General features: G+C 49.2%; 1 protein-coding gene across 1 annotated transcript in view; it reads left to right on the top strand.

Moving 5' to 3' along the window:
- Positions 1 to 19,913, top strand: part of LOC129713074 (primary cilium assembly protein FAM149B1-like) — a 201,744-nt gene that overhangs the window by 44,546 nt on the left and 137,285 nt on the right.

Here is a 19,913-nt window from a genome sequence, read left to right as displayed (position 1 = left end):
CCCTCTTACCCCCCGCATCAGTTCCCCCTTGTTCTTCCCCCTCCCTCACAGCGATCCTCCCTACGCCGGATCCTCCATTGTTCTTAACGGCAGTCATCCCACACCGGGTCCCCGTTGTCCATTGTTCTACCACCTTCCTCACAGCAGTCCCCCATGCTGGGTCCCCGTTGCTCTTCCCCCTCCCTCACGGGGGTACCCCCACATCGGTTCCTCCTTTGTTCCTTCTCTCGGCAACGGTGTCCTCACTCCACGTGTCCGTCCTTGTCGGTTGGTCGGCACCATCGTCGACACCCTCACTGACCTCTCCACGAACGCAGCCGGGTCCTCTCTGGATGACTCAGTGACGTGACCCAGGCCCCAACTGCTGGCTCCGCAGACCCAGGCACTGATGACCACGTGCTTAGTCGACTCGCAAGGCTCCACCGCCAACCAGCGAGGCTCCGGTCCATGAGGTCCAGGCTCCGATACGCAAGGCTCGGCCCTGCAAGGTTCCACCGCCGGCCCACAAGGCCCAGGCTCTGACCCGCGAGGCTCCAGCCTCGGCTTCTCAACAACAGCCGTGGCACCACTGGAAGGCTTCACTCAAAAGACATACAGGTTTGTAGGTTAATTGGTTTTGGTAAGAATTGTAAATTGTCCCTAGTGTGTGTAGGATAGTGTTAGTGTACGGAGCCCACTGGTCAGTGCAGACTTGGTGGGCCAAACGGCCTGTTTCCATGCTGTATCTCTAAACTAAACTCAAAATAGGCACAAAAAGCGTGAGCAACTGTGGGACAGGCAACATCTCTGGAAAAAAGGAATGGGTGATGTTTCAGGTCATGACTACTTCTTCAGACTCAATTTAAACTATCCTTTGCACCCTGTTCTGCGCAGTCACACACTGATACTGTCGTGATCAGAATTACAATAATACTCCACACACAGCCTAAAGTCTTGTAAAGTTACAACATAACATGACAATGGTGCATATTCTTCTGATCTAGGCCATGGCTAATTAAGACAAGCATGCCATATGCCTTTGTCACCACCTTATCTAACAGTATTGCTACTTTTCAGGAACGATGGAGTTGAGCACCAAGTTTCAGTCCATCAACATACTTCACTGCCCAACTCTCTCCTGTAGATATCCTACTGGTGTATTTGAGTTCCAGAATACATCACCTCACATTTGTAGGGATTCTTTCATCATGTTTAGCAACCTAATTTACTGCAATTTATTAAAGGCCTTCTGAAAATCGAACACCCACTGACTTTCCTTTGTCTATTCTGCTATTTACATTCTACAAGAATTCCAACAATGCTGACTGGCCTATTTTATCATGTGCTTCTAAGTACTCAGAAACTACATCATTAATATTGGGCTCTAAAATCTTCCCAACCATTGAAACCTATCTTTAATATTCTCACTTTTGCCTCGCAGCCTTCTTGAACACTTACAATTTTCCAATCCTCTGGGACCACTCCTGACTCTCGTGATTCTTGAAAGATCACAACTAATTCCAGAGATTCACCACTCTCTGTGTGAAAAATGTTTTTATCATCTCGGTCCTAAAAGATTTCTGCTCCCTGACTCCCTTGAATTTCTGGCGTGTTCCTGGTGTCTTCTATAGTGAACCCTGATGCAAAAACATTTAATTCGTCCACTATTTGTTTATTCCCCATTAACTTCTCCAGCATCATTTTCCAACGGTCCAGCGTCCACTCTGGCTGCTCTTTTACTCTCTGTAAGACTGGTCAGAGAATTGGGAAGGGGGAGGGGATGGAGAGAGAGGGAAAGCAAGAGCTACTTGAAGTTAGAAAAGTCAGTGGTCATACCGCTGGGCAATAAGCTGCCCAAGCAAAATAGGAGGTGCTGTTCCTCCAATTTGTGCTGGGCCTCACAGAGAAACATAGAAAATAGGTGCAGGAATAAGCCATTCGGCCCTTCGAGCTTGCACCGCCATTCAATATGATCATGGGTGATCATCCAACTCAGTATCCTGTACCTACCTTCTCTCCATACCCCCTGATACCTTTAGCCACAAGGGCCACATCTAACTCCCTCTTAAATATAGCCAATGAACTGGCCTCAACTACCTTCTGTGGCAGAGAATTCCAGAGATTCACCACTCTCTGTGTGAAAAATGTTTTTATCATCTCGGTCCTAAAAGATTTCCCCTTTATCCTTAAACTGTGACCCCTTGTTCTGGTCTTCCCCAACATCGGGAACAATCTTCCTGCATCTAGCCTGTCCAACCCCTTAAGAATTTTGTAAGTTTCTATAAGATCCCCCCTCAATCTTCTAAATTCTAGCGAGTACAAGCCGAGTCTATCCAGTCTTTCTTCATATGAAAGTCCTGACATCCCAGGAATCAGTCTGGTGAACATTCTCTATACTCCCTCTATGGCAAGTATGTCTTTCCTCAGATTAGGAGACCAAAACTGTACGCAATACTCCAGGTGTGGTCTCACCAAGACCCTGTACAACTGCAGTAGAACCTCCCTGCTCCTATACTCAAACCCTCTTGCTATGAATGCCAACATACCATTCGCTTTCTTCACTGCCTATTGCGCCTGCATGCCTACTTTCAATGACTGGTGTACCATGACACCCAGGTCTTGTTGCATCTCCCCCTTTTCCTAATCGGCCACCATTCAGATAATAGTCTACTTTCTTGTTTTTGCCACCAAAGTGGATAAGAGATAGAGAGATAGAGATAGAGATAGCCTTTATTGTCATTCAGACCGAAGTCTGAACAAAATAACCTCACATTCATCCACATTATACTGCATCTGCCATGCATTTGCCAATTCACCCAGCCTATCCAAGTCACCTTGCAGCCTCCTAGAATCCTCCTCACAGCTAACACTGCCCCCCAGCTTCGTGTCATCCGCAAACTTGGAGATGTTGCATTCAATTCCCTCGTCCAAATCATTAATATATATTGTAAATAGCTGGGGTCCCAGCACTGAGCCTTGCGGTACCCCACTAGTCACTGCCTGCCATTCTGAAAAGGACCCGTTTACTCCTACTCTTTTCTTCCTGTCTGCCAGCCAGTTCTCTATCCACATCAATACTGAACCCCCAATACCGTGTGCTTTAAGTTTGTATACTAATCTCTTATGTGGGACCTTGTCGAAAGCATCCTAAAAGTCCAGATATAACACATCCACTGGTTATCCCTTATCCACTCTACTAGTTATATCCTCGAAAAATTCTATAAGATTCGTCAGACGTGATTTACCTTTCATAAACCCATGCTGACTTTGTCCAATGATTTCACCACTTTCCAAATGTGCTGCTATCCCATCTTTAATAACTGACTCTAGCAGTTTCCTCACTACCGATGTGAGACTAACTGGTCTGTAATTCCCCGTTTTCTCCATCCCTCCCTTTTTAAAAAGTGGGTTTACATTAGCTACCCTCCAATCCTCAGGAACTACTCCAGAATCTAAAGAGTTTTGAAAAATTATCACTAATGCATCCACTATTTCTGGGGCTACTTCCTTAAGTACTCTGGGATGCAGCCTATCTGGCCCTGGGGATTTATCGGCCTTTAATCCATTCAATTTACCTGACACAACTTCCCTGCTAACCTGGATTTCACTCAGTTCCTCCATCTCATTTGACCCCCAGTCCACTGCTATTTCCGGCAGATTATTTATGTCTTCCTTAGTGAAGACAGAACCAAAGTAGTTATTCAATTGGTCTGCCATGTCCTTGTTCCCCATGATCAATTCACCTGTTTCTGACTACAAGGGACCTACATTTGTTTTAACTAATCTTTTTCTCTTCACATATCTATAAAAACTTTTGCAGTCAGTTTTTATGTTCCCTGCCAGTTTTCTTTCATAATCTATTTTCTCTTTCCTAATTAAGCCCTTTGTCCTCCTCTGCTGGACTCTGAATTTCTCCCAGTCCTCCGGTAGGCTGCTTTTTCTGGCTAATTTGTATGCTTCATCTTTTGTTTTGATACTATCCCTGATTTCCCTTGTTATCCACGGATGCACTACCTTCCCTGATTTATTCTTTTGCCAAACTGGGATAAAGAATTGTTGTAGTGTCATCCATGCAGTCTTTAGATGCCTTCCATCGCATATCCACCGTCAACCCTTTAAGAATCAAGTGCCAGTATCTTGGCCAATTCAGGTCTCATACCCTCAAAGTTACCGTTCTTTAAGTTCAGAACCCTTGTTTCTGAATTAATTATGTCACTCTCCATCCTAATGAAGAACTTAACCATATTATGGTCACTCTTGCCCAAGGGGCCACGCACAACAAGACTGCTAACTAACCCTTCCTCATTACTCAATATCCAGTCTAGAATAGCCTGCTCTCTCGTTGGTTCCTCTACATGTTGGTTTAGAAAACTATTCCGCATACATTCCAAGAAATCCTCTTCCTCAGCACCCCTGCCAATTTGATTCACTCAATCTATATATTGATTGAAGTCGCCCATTATAACTGTTTTACCTTTGTTGTACGCAATTCTAATTTCAACCCCAACTCCAAATTAAAGAGTTGAGCAACCAGGAGATCAGGTAGGTTTAGGCGGACTGAGGGGAGGTGGTCAACGAATAATCGCCGAGCCTGCGCTTGGTCTCACCGATATAGGAGTCCACACCTGGAACAGCAGATACAGTAGTTGGGGTTGGAGGAGGTGCAGGTGAACCTCTGCCTCACCCCTCTGGGTCCTTGGGCGGATACGAGGGGGAGGTATATGGACAGGTGTTGCATCTCCTGCGATTGCAGGGGAAAGTGCCTGGGGAGGGGGTGGTTTGGGTGGGATGGGACGAGTTGACCAGCGAGTTGCGGAGGGAACGGTCTCTGCGGAAAGCAGAAAGGGGTGTAGATGGGAAGATGTGGCCAGTAGTGGGATTCTGTTGGAAGTAGCAAAAACGTTGGAGGATTATTTGCTGTTTGCGACGATGATGGGGTGGAAGGTGAGGACAACGGGGACTCTGTCCCTGTTATGGAGGGGGAGCAAAAGCGGAGCTGCGGGATATCGAGGAGACACTAGTGATGTATAATGGAAGAGTGGAACCACCGTTCCATAAAGAATGAGGACATCTTCGATGACCTGGTATGGAACACTTCATCTTGGGCACAGATGCAGCATAGATGGAGGAATTGGAAATAGGGCATAGAGTCTTTACAGGAAGCATGGTGGGAAGAAATGTAGTCTATATAGCTATGGGAGTCAGTGGGGGTATAGTAGATGTCAGTGGATAGTTTGACTTTTGTGATGTCAAGAAGTAATACCGACACATCTGATTGCATCTTCTCTCTCTCAAACTGCAGGTTCAAATTTAACATATTATGGCGACGACTTGCTTGGAGTTCATTTACCTTAAACTCCCTATTCAAATCTGGTTCATTACACAACTCTAAATCCAGAATTACCCTTGTAGGCTTGACCACAAGCTGCTCCAAGAATATCAGTTGCTCTAACCATATCACTATGGTCGTGTCTGACCTCACCCTTTACTGCTCTGCCTCAGAACTAGGACAGGTGTCACAGAATAGGCTTTTGGCATATCTTGCCCACGCCAAGGTAGTTGGCATACTGTGCGAGTCTCATTTGGCCCATAGCCCTTTCGTCCACCCAATCCATATGCCTGTCCAAATGCTTTATAAAAGATCAGAATCAGAATCACACTTTGTTCACCAAGTATGTTTTGCAACATACGAGGAATTTCATTGGCCAGGTCAATCATACAATTAAAAGCACCAGATTACTCAAAAACACATTTTAACATGAACATCCACCACAGTGACTCCTACACATTCCTCACTGTGATGGAAGGAGAAATAAAGTTCAAGTCCTTCCTTTCGTTCTTCCTCGGTCGGGGGCCTTGAGCCCTCCGTTGACGCGATGGTCTTGACTCCCGTAGCCGGCGGCATTCGGGCCCTCCGCATTGAGGCATTCAGCTACTGCATCAGGGGAATGTCAGCTCCCCCGCGCCGGGCAATCGAACCTTGCGTCGGGGCTGGTCGAACCTTCTGTGACGTTGGAGCTCCCGTCTAGCCTCTCCCGAGACTGCGAGCCCTTGATGGTAAGTTCACAGTGGTCGAAGTGGGAACAATCCCAGGCAAGGGATCCACTCCGATGTTAAGTCCGCGCCCCGCCATGGGGCTCACGACAGTTCGAGGAGGCTTCCAGCTCCAGTGATGGTAGGCTGCAGAGCCCGGAGAATGCGATCCGAAAATTGATCACATCTCCGGGAATGTAGGAACTTGAAAAAAAGTTTCCCCCAATCCCCTCCCCCCTCCCCCCACTTAAAACAAACCGAAGAATATTAAAAGCAACTTTTAACAAACTACAATAATAACAAAAGGAAAGAAAAAACTAACAGACTGACGGCAGGGCTGCCATCTCCCCGGCGCCCCTGGTGGTCTTTTGTTGTAAATATATCTGCTCATCTATCCGTCCAATAGGTATATGGACGGGAAAGCAATGGAGGTTTATGGTCTGGGTGCAGGTAGGTGGGACTAGGGGAAAATAAGTGTTCGGCACGGACTTGAAGGGCCGAGATGGCTTGTTTTCCGTGCTGTAATTGTTATATGGTTATATAGTTGTGTTGTGAAACATCAGTTGTGTACCCCCTGCCCAGCAGTAGCAGTGAGAAGGAAGGGTGTTTGATGATAGATGCTGCATTCTCCAGGCTGAAATAAATGCTTTTGATGGTAGGGAGGGCTGTACCCATGATGGGCCCTGCTGAATCCACCACTCCCTGTGTTCCTGTGTGTTGGAATTGCTGTACCAGGCCATGATGCAACCAGTCTGGGTAGGTTTTGGTTTATTATTGTCAAGTTTACTGAGGTACAGTGAAGAACAATGCTTACATGCTATCCAAACAAGTCAGATAATACTATACATCGACAGTAAACCCAACCAGACCTCTTTATAACAGATTTCAGTTACAATGGACTGTCTCTTTAAGAATACTGCTGCAGGCTTTTGAAATTGACAAGGCGTTGAAATTGACAAGGCGTGGAAATCGACAAGCAATCTCTTCCATTGACACTTCAACCCCTTTCTCACGGGGCGACTTGACGCAAGAGTTAACCAGAGTTGAACATCGTGGGAACCTCTTGCGATAACCGTACGGTATTCGTGGACCACCGTGGCGCTAACGGCAGGTACTCGTGTAACTTGGTGACTCGGGAGAAAATTCAAACAAGCTTGAATTTCTCCAAGAGTGACTTGTACACTTGTGGTTGAACATTGCAACATTATAAGCACGTAGTGGCCAGTGCGATATCCGTACTGACTCTTGCGTGTACCGTGGGAACTCCTGCGAACGGTGAACCCGGAAGCTGGACAGAGGGGACAGAAGGTGAGTAAAAATTGGCTTCTGTGGGATTGAATTAAAAAAATAAAGATTTGCATCCGCATATGGACATCAACTTATTCATGAGTTATGTTAATGAGATTTAAGAAAATAACTATCTATCTATCTATCTATCTATCTATCTTATATCTATAAAACTCTGGGGCCATCCGACCGACTGCCGACATGCTATCCGTCCTTCCTGCCTTTCGATTCGTGCCCGATACTCGCAGATGTCCAATCGGAATGGCCGATGCTCGCAGATGTCCAATCGGAATGGATTAATTTGCATGTACGGCTGCCGGCTGCATTTCTTCCTTTGATTCATTGCCACGCCCAATCCAGACGCTCAATCTCCGAGATATTTTCCATTTCGGTAGAGATTTCGCTTTTCTTTCTAAGTATCCGCTCCTCATTTCATTTTGTCGTGTTGAAGTACACGTTTTTAATCATATCCTTCTCCCCCCTCCACACCCAAGTATTTCAAAATTAACTGGCTTCTCCATTTACATGTCAGCTTCCAACACACTTCGAAACAAAGTTGCAAGACAGGAACATTCTGAACTTTTCACTGCTGCGGCAGGCAGGGGAGGTGCCATTGGATTTTTTTTTAAATCCACTGCTGAGGGAGGCAGGGCAGTGCTGGAATCTGAAAGTTTCCACATTCTCCCCGGAACTGCATAATTTACCTGTGGGTGTTCCTGTTTTCTCCCACATCCCTTAGACGTTTCGGTTTGTAAGTTAATTGGCCTCTGTAAATTCCTGCTAGTGTATAGGGAGTGGATGAGAAAATGGGATAAAGTAGGATAATGTAGAACTAGTGCGGGCCGAAGGACCTGTTTCCATGCTGGATCTTTTAATCATTCAATTATTCAATCTGTATACTTAGCTCAGGACAGAGCATCTAAGCTGTTAACATCCAGAAATGTAAAGCTGTTATCTCGCTCTATCCCTGACTCACCGATGAAAACTGGCACGTGCTTCGCTGACTCCCTTTCTAATTTCACCGATTAGTTCCTTGGGTTTGTTGACGTTGAGCGTGATATGGTTGTTGTTGCGCCACCCGGCCCGATGTTCCATCTCCTTTACACTTTAGCAGTGGGGTTATTGACATACTTATAGTTGGCATTGGAGCCGTGCTTAGCCACACAGTCGTGGGTGTAAGGAGAGTGGAGCAGGGGGCTAGTGAGGTGCCCATGTGTAGATGGTCAGTGAGGAGGAGAAGCTATTGGGGTCGGCCGATGAGGAAGTCTTGGATCTGGTTGCTAAGGGAGGTGCAGAGACCCAAACCTCGGAGCTTAGTCTGAAGAAGGGTCTCGACCCGAAACGTCACCCATTCCTTCTGCCCAGAGATGCTCCCTCACCCGCTGAGCTACTCCAGCATTTTGTGTCTACTCTCGGAGCTTAGTGTTGGGTTTGGAGGGGGTGACAGCGTTAAAAGCTGAACTGTCGTTAACGAACAGTAGCCTGACGTATGTGTCCTGTTATTCAGAGGGTTTAGAGCGGAGTGGAGAGCCAATGAAGCAGCATCTGTTGTCTGTGGTGTGAGGTAAGCAAACTGAGCATACCCAGGTCAATTCTGAGGTAGGTGTTTATTCACGCCATAACCAAAACCCTCAAAACAATTCATTATGGTGGAAGCAAGTCACAAGACTTTTAATTATATAGAAGGCAAGGCAACTTTAATTAGGCAAGGCAACTTTAATTTCCAAACTAATTTCAAACCACATTAAGGGCACTGATAGGTCAGTAAAATCACTCATGGTTTAGTATACATGTGCTCAGTGTTATTCACAGCTCAGGCTGAGAGACGTGACCCTCTCGCTCCACCAATTTGCAGAGGCTGACTGAGGCACTCAACACTTCCGGGTTTTATAGTCCCCCTGGAAGGGGCGTGGCCTTCAGGAGAGAGAATCTCAACATTTTTTAAACACTAATAACTCTTTTATTTTTCATCGATGGGGAAAAATCCTCTTGTCCTGCGCAGAGGAGGGGAACTCTGAGTAAGATGGCCAAATATCACAGCCTTAAGTGGCAGCGTTTTTTCTAAAATCAATATACAGAACTTAGAAACATAGAAACATAGAAATTAGGTGCAGGAGTAGGCCATTCGGCCCTTCGAGCCTGCACCGCCATTCAATATGATCATGGCTGATCATCCAACTCAGTATCCCGTACCTGCCTTCTCTCCATACCCTCTAATCCCCTTGGCCACAAGGGCCACATCTAACTTCCTCTTAAATATAGCCAATGAACTGGCCTCAACTACCCTCTGTGGCAGAGAGTTCCAGAGATTCACCACTCTCTGTGTGAAAAAAGTTCTCCTCATCTCGGTTTTAAAGGATTTCCCCCTTATCCTTAAGCTGTGACCCCTTGTCCTGGACTTCCCCAACATCGGGAACAATCTTCCTGCATCTAGCCTGTCCAACCCCTTAAGAATTTTGTAAGTTTCTATAAGATCCCCTCTCAATCTCCTAAATTCTAGAGAGTATAAACCAAGTCTATCCAGTCTTTCTTCATAAGACAGTCCTGACATCCCAGGAATCAGTCTGGTGAACCTTCTCTGCACTCCCTCTATGGCAATAATGTCCTTCCTCAGATTTGGAGACCAAAACTGCACGCAATACTCCAGGTGTGGTCTCACCAAGACCCTGTACAACTGCAGTAGAACCTCCCTGCTCCTATACTCAAATCCTCTTGCTATGAAAGCCAACATACCATTCGCTTTCTTTACTGCCTGCTGCACCTGCATGCCTACCTTCAATGACTGGTGTACCATGACACCCAGGTCTCGCTGCATCTCCCCCTTTCCCAATCGGCCACCATTTAGATAATAGTCTGCTTTCCCGTTTTGGCCACCAAAATGGATAACCTCACATTTATCCACATTATACTGCATCTGCCAAACATTTGCCCACTCACCCAGCCTATCCAAGTCACCTTGCAGTCTCCTAGCATCCTCCTCACACCTAACACTGCCCCCCAGCTTAGTGTCATCCGCAAAATTGGAGATATTGCCTTCAATTCCCTCATCCAGATCATTAATATATATTGTAAATAGCTGGGGTCCCAGTACTGACCCTTGCAGTACCCCACTAGTCACTGCCTGCCATTGTGAAAAGGACCCGTTTACTCCTACTCTTTGCTTCCTGTTTGCCAGCCAGTTCTCTATCCACATCAATACTGAACCCCCAATGCCGTGTGCTTTAAGTTTGTATACTAATCTCTTATGTGGGACCTTGTCGAAAGCCTTCTGGAAGTCCAGATACACCACATCCACTGTTTCTCCCCTATCCATGCTACTAGTTACATCCTCGAAAAATTCTATAAGATTCGTCAGACATGATTTACCTTTCGTAAATCCATGCTGACTTTGTCCAATGATTCCACCACTTTCCAAATGTGCTGCTATCCCATCTTTAATAACTGACTCTAGCAGTTTCCCCACTACCGATGTTAGACTAACTGGTCTGTAATTCCCCGTTTTCTCTCTCCCTCCCTTCTTAAAAAGTGGGGTTACGTTTGCTACCCGCCAATCCTCTGGAACTACTCCAGAATCTAAAGAGTTTTGAAAGATTATTACTAATGCATCCACTATTTCTGGAGCTACTTCCTTAAGTACTCTGGGATGCAGCCTATCTGGCCCTGGGGATTTATCGGCCTTTAATCCATTCAATTTACCCAACACCACTTCCCGACTAACCTGGATTTCACTCAATTCCTCCACCTCCTTTGACCCGCGGGCCCCTGCTATTTCCGGCAGATTATTTATGTCTTCCTTAGTGAAGACGGAACCAAAGTAGTTATTCAATTGGTCCGCCATATCCTGGTTCCCCATGATCAACTCCCCTGTTTCTGACTGCAAGGGACCTACATTTGTTTTAACTAATCTCTTTCTTTTCACATATCTATAAAAACTTTTGCAGTCAGTTTTTATGTTCCCTGCGAGTTTTCTTTCATAATCCATTTTTCCTTTCCTAATTAAGCCCTTCGTCCTCCTCTGCTGGTCTCTGAATTTCTCCCAGTCCTCCGGTATGCTGCTTTTTCTGGCTAGTTTGTACGCATCATCCTTTGCTTTGATACTATCCCTGATTTCCCTTGTTATCCACGGATGCACTACCTTCCCTGATTTATTCTTTTGCCAAACTGGGATGAACAATTTTTGTAGTTTGTAGAACAACAGGAAGTGGTCAAGATCAGACTTTTAGTAATATAGAAGATGTGAAGAAACTTGATACTAACGACCATGAGAAAAAGTTGAGTAAGATTCTCCGAAGGTTTTTGTGCTATTGTGTACCGTTTTGCCGTAGTTCCTTGATCTCACAGACAGACAAACAAGACGAGACTTTTAATAGTATCTTAGACCCGTTGGGTCCCGTTCCTTCAACGTGCGGTTGCGGGGGAGGAGGCGACCTGTGGCGTCATACACTAACCACCCCCAACACACACTAACCACCCCCACACACATTAACCACCCCCCACACACACTAACCAACCCCCACACACACGCACACACTAACCACCCTCCACACACACACACTAACCACCCCCCTTGATATGATATTGATATTATTCATTTGCTCCTTTTACCCCATCCCACGCCCAATCCACTCACGCACAGCCCCCAACTCACAGGCGCGGCTAGAGAGGGAGAGGGGCGTAGAGAGAACGAGGACAGGGGGCAGAAGATAGAGGGCAGAGGCAGTGGGCAGAGGACAAGGGCAGAGGCAACGGGCAGAGCGGGCAGGGCAGTGGGAGCGGCAGGGGGCAGAGGGAGCAGGGGGGGGGGCGAAATGGTGAGTAAGGTGGCAAAAAATCAGCGCTAATGGGGGGTCGTTTTTGCTCAAATTTAAAAACATTATTGCGTTCGGGAACCAGCCCTCCCGTGTGATGCCATGCCCCCCCCCCCCCCCCCCCCCCCCCCCCCCCCCCCCCCCCCCCCCCCCCCCCACGTGTTGGTCCCACTTGGTCTATTATACTATTAATAGTTTTGTCTTGTTTGTCTGGGTCAGTCTGTCTGTGAGATCAAGGACTACGCCAAACTTCTGCCAAACCTTTGCAGAATCTTACTCAAGTTCTTTACATTTTATGTTATATTTCGCGTTATTAATATTTAAAGATTTTAAAAAGCCCAATTTGAGAAGAATAACTGACTTTGCAGTGAGAGATTTCTAGAATCTTCCTGGTATGACGTCACAATGGCATCTTGCAGTCCTCCTGTCATAATTGCATTCCTTTACATACGCTGCCGTGAACATTCCGCAAGTCAATAATGCCGTCACAATGGGATCTCAGCTGCCACTTCCCACATCCCACACCCCACTCAGCAGAGCTTCCAGGGGGGTAAGGAGAGAGTGAGATTAAAAATAAATCCATTGCGCTGCCAATGGTAACGGCAGCCTCACACGCGTCACAGTCGCAACCTGCCGACATCGTCAGTCCAACTGGGCCGCTTACGGGAACGTTGTGTCATCGACAACACGAGCAATGGTGATGCCGCTCTCTGGTATTGGTGGCCCAATCGTTGAGAAGCAGCATCAGCAGAGGAAGACACAAACAATCTCCCCAACAGAGTGAGAGAGACGGACAGACAGAGAGACAGAGACAGAGAGAGCCAGATATAAACAGAGAGAGACAGACAGAGAGAGAGAGAGAGAAAGACAGAGAAAGAGAAAGAGATAGAGAGACAGACAGAAAGTGTGACGCCACTTCCCCCCCTCCCTGTTTTGGGGTACAGGGCCCAACGTGTCCCACTTGGTCTCGTCTCCTTTAAACCTGCTTCCTCTCACCTTAATCATGTGCTCTCTAGTTTTTGACTTGCCTCCACCATAATCAAATGTTTTGAGGTGCTTGGTTATGGCGTGAATAAACACCTACCTCAGAATTGACCTGGATACGCTCAGTTTGCCTACCTCACACCACAGACAACAACAGATGCTGCTTCATTGGCTGTCCACTCTGCTCTAAACCCTCTGAATAACAGGGACACATACGTCAGGCTGCTGTTCATTAACGACAGTTCAGCTTTTAACGCCGTCACCCACTTGTCATATACACGTACACACGCACGAGCGCACACACACACACACACGCACGCCGCACGCACGCACGCACACACACACACACACACACACAAATACACATCCAAGATCAGAGTTTTATAAGTATACTAGACTAAGTGGGACCCATTTAGCCCCAGTCACAAGGGAGGCCTGGTCCCCCCCAACGTAACCATTCCCCAACGCAATATTCCACCACTCACCTGTTCCCCCAACGAAACCCGTTCCTCCAAAGCAATATTCCACCACTCAGGGGATGGGGGTGTGTGGGGGGAGGGGGGGGTGTGTGAGGGAGGGGGTATGGGGGAGGGGAGGTGGGGGGGGGGGGGTTGTGTGGGGGATGGTGGGGGAGAGGGGTGGGTGGAGGAAGGTTTGTGGGGGAAGGCGGTGTGGGGAAGTGCTTTGGGGGAGGGGGAAGGGGGATGTGTGGGGCGGGGGAAGGTGAGGTGTGGGGGAGCAGGTGTTCGCAGCAGACGTAGCTCACACTCGGCTCACCTGGCACCTTCAGCTTTCAGCCTCACGCAGCAGATCCCAGTCCCACTCTGGCTTCACTAAGAGGCTTCCGGTTTAACTCAGTAGCCTCCAGCGTGTCGTGCTGGTCGCTGCAGAAGCAGCACGCACGCTGCTCACTCTCCGCAAGCTGCTCACCCTCTGCAAGCGACTCTCTGCCCGCACGCTGCTTAATGACAGCAGGTGCCGGATGGGGCGGTTTTTACGATTTTTCAACCTTCATAACTTTTGTACTAATTAACCAATCGGAACAAAACAGCAGAGGAGAATGGTGAGTAATGTGGCGAAAAATCATAGCGTTATGGGGGATCGTTTTTGCGCAAATTTAAAAACAACACAAACTGAGGAGGACAAGATGAGAGTTTTAGTAATAGTATAGATAGATGGACTAGACCAAGTGGGATTCGTCGGGTCCCGTCCCCTCAATGAGCAGTAGCGGGGGGGGGGGGGGGGGGTGAGGGGGGGCGGCCTGCGGCGTCACGCACACACTAACCATCCCCCACACACGCACACTAACCACCCCCTTCATATAATATTAATATTATTCATGCTCTCATTTTACCCCATCCCCCGCCCTATCCACTCAAGCATACCCCCAACTCGTAGGTGCTGCTAGAGAGGGAGGGGGCAGAGAGAGAGAGGGCAGAGAGAAGGAGGGGGGCAGAGAGAGAGATAGGGCAGAGACAGAGAGAGAGAGGGTGGGCAGACAGAGGGAGGGCAGAGAGAGAGGACCCGACAGCTCAGTCCTGTCCCCTCATTGAGGGCAGAGCGGGGCAGGCCCGACTTGCTTCTTCTTACTGCGTCTTTTGGGGCGGGGGCGGGCAGAGTCTTAAATAACGGGGAGGAGGGAGAGGTCGGGGAGGTTGACGTCACTTGCAGGGCGAGGAAGATGGGCACGCAGACCCATTGTGACATCATCAGCGAAAGGCAGTTTTTATTTAAGTTTAGTCAGATCTTTTAACATTTTCAGTAATAACGAGAAATAAAGCCTGAAATTTTCAGATAAGACGGGAAAATTCTCTCCCGGAATATGTAACCATTTTACAGTTATCGCGGCGTTTTTTTGCGAAGATGTGATTGCACACAAACACACAAACAAATATATACACATCCAAGATCAGAGTTTTATAAATATAGAGACACAGATAGATATGAGGAGAAAGTTGTTTACACAGAATTGTTGATATCAGTAAACATAGAAAATAGGTGCAGGAGTAGGCCATTCAGCCCTTCGAGCCAGCACCAACATTCAATATAATCATGGCTGATCATTCAAAACGAGTACCTTGTTCTGGCTTTTTCCCCATATCCCTTGATTTCCTTAGCCCAGAGCTAAATCTAACTCTCTCTTGAAAACATCCAGTGAATTGGCCTTCACTGTCTTCTGTGGCAGAGAATTCAACAGATTCACAACTGGATGAAAAAGGTTTTCTTCATCCCAGTCCTAAATGGCCTATCCCTTATTTTTAAACTGTGACCCTTGGTTGTGGACTCCCCCTACATTGGGAACATTTTTCCTGCATCTCCCCTGTCCAATCCTCTAAGAATTTTATATGTTTCTATAAAATTGTCCTCTCATCCTTCTAAGTTCCAGCGAACACAAGCCCAGTCGAAAAAATAGCTGACACTCCAGAGATAAGTAATAATTTGTTATTGGATGAGCCTGATTTTGACTCAGCTTTCCTATATTCTGAAAGGCTGCAGAATCTTTCAGTCATGCCATATTCAGACTTGGCAGGAGTGTTTTTGTTATAAGAAAAATGTATAATTGTGCTAACTTTCCTTTGTTCTGTGAGTGGGGGCACGAGAAGCACTGAGCAATGTTTGTGCACATTGTAGATCTTTGCCACTCCCGTCTGACGGATCAATTGAAGATTGCCAAGGTTTACCTTTAATAGTTTTTGTTGCTATCTGCTTTTTAAGAAACAAACTTTGACAGTTGCACCTCCCCTTCTCCTAATCTGACACCATTCAGATAATAATCTGCCTTCCTGTTCTTGCCACCAAAGTGGATAACCTCACAGTTATCCACATCATACTGCATCTGCCATGCATCTTGCCACTCACCCAACCTATCCAAGTCACCCTGCAGGCTCATAGCATCCTCCTTGCAGCTCACACTTTTTGTGTCATCCGCAAACTTCGAGATGTTACATTTAATTCCCTCGTCTAAATCGTTAATATATATTGTAAACAACTGAGGTCCCAGCACCGAGCCTTGCGGCACCCCACTAGTCACTGCCCGCCATTCTGAAAGGGACCCATAATTCCTATTCTTTGTTTCCAGTCTGCCAACCAGTTCTCTATCCATGTCAGCACTCTACCCCCAATACCTTGTGCTCTAATTTTGCACTCTAATCTCTTGTGTGGGACCTTGTCAAAGGCTTTGTGAAAGTCCAGATACACCACATCCACTGGCTCTCCCTTATCCATTCTACTTGTTACATCCTCAAAAAAATTCCAAAAGATTAGTCAAGCAAGATTTCCCCATCATAAATCCATGCTGACTTTGACAGCTCCCGTCAAAAGCTTTCAAATGTGCTGCGATAACATCTTTAATTATCGACTCCAGCATTTTTCCCACTACTATGTTAGGCTAACTGGTCTATGAATCCCCGTTTTCTCTCTCCCTCCTTTCTTAAAAAGTGGAGTTACATTGGTTACCCTCCAGTCCACAGGAACTGATCCAGAGTCGAGAGAACATTGGAAAATGATCACCAATGCATCCATGATTTATAGGGCCACTTCCTTGAGTATTCTGGGATACAGACAATCAGGCTCTGGGATTTATCTGCCTTCAGTCTCAAGTGTCCTGACACCATTTTCCGACTATTGTGGATTCCCTTCAGTCCCTCCCTCCCACTAGATCCTTGGTCCACTAGTATATCTGGGAAAGTGTTTGTCTTCCTTAGTGAAGACAGAACCAAAGTACTTGTTTAACTGTTCTGCCATTTCCTTGTTTTCCATTGTAGTGCGTGAGTCTCAAAATGAGGCAAGTAGTCCAAAGTTTGAGAAGCACTTTTATTTAATTCCTCCCGGTTCAAGGGAAGACGAAACCAGCTGAAGATGGCACCCAAACCCTGCCTTTTAAACCCTCCGGCTAAGGGCCGCCTCCGGACTGCACCACTCCTGTGCCGAGGGGTTCGGCAGAATAATGGCACGACCCTTAGGAGCCGCCACAGGACCCCCCCCCAGAACCAGAGGCACAAAACGCACCGGCGGGCGCACGACCCGGCCGGCCCGCGTGCGGAAGTCAGCAGATCCCGGGGCTTGCGGGGGCGTAGGTGGAGGGACAGGTCGAGGGACCGGCGGGAGGACAGGTGGAGTGACAGGTGGAGGGAGTCGTGAGGGGGGGCGCCCTCGGGGCCGAGGTTGTGCAACCAGCACCGGCTGGTCAATGTCCAGGTGCGCCGGCTTTAAACGGTCAATCGACACGGCCTCCGGCCGGCCCCCCATGTCCAGGACAAAAGTCGACTGCCCGTGTTCCAGCACCCGGAACGGGCCCTCGTACAGCCTCTGGAGTGGCGTCCGGTGGGCATCACGGCGCAGGAAGACGTATGAGCAGTCCGTGAGGGCCATTGGCACGTGTGGGCGAAATGTCCCATGGCGGGACGTCGGGACGGGTGCGAGCCTGCCAACTCGCTCGCGAAGGCGTTGAAGGGTGGAGGAGGGCGTTTCCTGCTGCTCCGGCGCTGACGGCACGAACTCCCCGGGCACTGTGAGTGTCGACCCGTACACCAGCTCCGCCGATGATGAGGCCAAGTCCTCTTTGGGAGCGGTCCGGATGCCCAGCATGACCCACGGCAACTCGTCCATCCAGTCCGGGCCGGTGAGTCGTGCCTTCAATGCCGCCTTCAGGTGCCGGTGGAACCTCTCCACCAGACCGTTAGCCTGCGGGTGGTAAGCCGTGGTGTGGTTCAGCTGCACCCCAGCAAGCGAGCCATGGCTGACCACAGCTCGGAGGTGAACTGCGGCCCCCGGTCAGAGGAGATGTGCGCCGGCACCCCGAAGCGAGCAATCCAGTGCGCGGACAACGCACGAGCACACGTAGCCGATGAGGTGTCAGCCAATGGAATGGCCTCCGGCCACTGCGTGAAGCGGTCCACCATGGTCAAAAGGTGGGTGATGCCCCGGGACGGTGGAAGGGGCCCCACAATGTCCACGTGGAGATGGTTGAACCGCCGGTGAGGTAGACCGAACTCCTGGAGAGGTGCGCGGACATGGCGCTGGAATTTTGCCGTCTGGCACGGGATGCAGGTGCGAGCCCAATGGGCAACCTGCTTGCGCAGACCGTGCCACATGAAGCGAGCTGCCACCAGTGCCGTTGTCGCCTGGATTGATGGGTGAGCCAGCCCGTGGATGACCTCGAACACTCTCCGGCGCCAGGTGGCAGGGACGATGGGGCGCGGCTGACCGGACGACACATCGCACAGGATTGTCACACCCCCAGGGCCGAGAGGGACATCCTCAAGGCGGAGGCCGGAGATGGCAGTCCGGTAGGCGGGCACCTCGTCGTCCGTGAGCTGTGCCGCCGCCAGAGCAGAATAGTCCATTCCGGGCGCCACCTCGAAGACGGCATTTATAGCAGGGCGGGACAATGCGTCGGCCACCCGGTTCTCTTTCCCCTTGACGTAGCGGATGGCTGTGGTGTATTCGGAGATATAAGCCAATTGCCGCTGTTGACGTGCGGACCAGGGGTCGGAAACCTTCTGCAGGGCGAAAGTGAGCGGCTTATGGTCGGTGTAGGCGGTGAACGGGCGACCCTCCAGGAAGTAACGAAAATGGCGCACAGCCAGGTACAGAGCCAGGAGCTCGCGATCGAACACGCTGTACTTGGCCTGCGCGCGGTTGAGGTGCCGACTGAAGAAGGCCAGAGGCCGCCAAACTCCGCCCGTCAGCTGCTCCAGCACAGCACCAACCGCCGACTCCGAGGCGTCCACAGTGAGAGCAGTCGGGGTGTCTTCCCGCGGGTGCACCAGCAGCACGGCCCGAGCAAGGGCCTCCTTCGCGCCGTCGAAAGCTGCCTCCGTCTCGTGGGTCCACTCAACGCCTTTCTGCTGCCCACCCGCCAGAAGTTGATACAGGGGCCGCATGATGTGGGCCGCGGATGGCACGAAACGATGGTAGAATGCCACCATGCCAACAAATTCCTGCAGGCCACGCACCGTGCGTGGGCGGGGAAACCGACGGATGGCGTCAACCCTGTCAGGCAGGGGAACCGCGCCTTGCGCAGTCACGCGGTGGCCGAGAAAGTCAATTTCGTTGACCCCAAAACGGCACTTGTCCAGGTTGATGGCCAAACCATGCTCGCTGAGCCGCTGACAGAGCTGTCGCAGTGTTCCTGCTGCGAGGTGAGTTCGAGGTCCCGACGAGGTCCCGACAAACCCCGTCCATGAGGCGCTGAAAGGCCTGTGCAGCGTTTTTGAGGTCGAACGGCATCCGAGTAAACTCGTAAAGCCCGAACGGCGTGATGATAGCCGTCTTGGGTACGTCATCCGGGTGAACCGGGATCTGATTATAACCCCGTACCAGATCCACTTTTGAAAAAATTGTGGCCCCAGCCAAATGGGCCGTGAAGTCCTGGATGTGGGGTACGGGGTATCGATCCGCTGTTGTTGCAGCGTTCAGCCGTCGGTAATCCCCACAAGGTCGCCAGCCCCCGCTTGACTTAGGGACCGTGTGGAGTGGGGACGCCCAAGGGCTGCTCGAAGGGTGGACGATCCCCAAGGCCTCCATCGTGCGGAATTCCCGCCGTGCCAGACGCAGTTTATCTGGTGGCAGTCGTCGTGCTCGTGCGTGGAGTCGTGGGCCGGTAGTCGGGATATAATGCACCACTCCGTGGCTGGGGGTTGTTGAATGAAACTACGGAGTGAGAATGTCCGGGAACGCAGCCAAGATTCGTGCGAATCGGGAGGCCACGGACGCCAGTGGCCGTCCCACCGGTTGATCCAAGCGCAACGTGATCGGCTCCATTGTAGTGGCGTTGACCAAATGCTGACGCCCGAAGTCCACCATGAGGGAATGCGTCCG

This window comes from Leucoraja erinacea, chromosome 34 (assembly GCF_028641065.1).
Source record: "Leucoraja erinacea ecotype New England chromosome 34, Leri_hhj_1, whole genome shotgun sequence".
Taxonomy (NCBI): Eukaryota; Metazoa; Chordata; class Chondrichthyes; order Rajiformes; family Rajidae; genus Leucoraja; species Leucoraja erinaceus.
The sequence above is the reverse complement of the archived record's forward strand: the minus strand, read 5'-3'. Positions and strand labels throughout refer to the sequence as shown.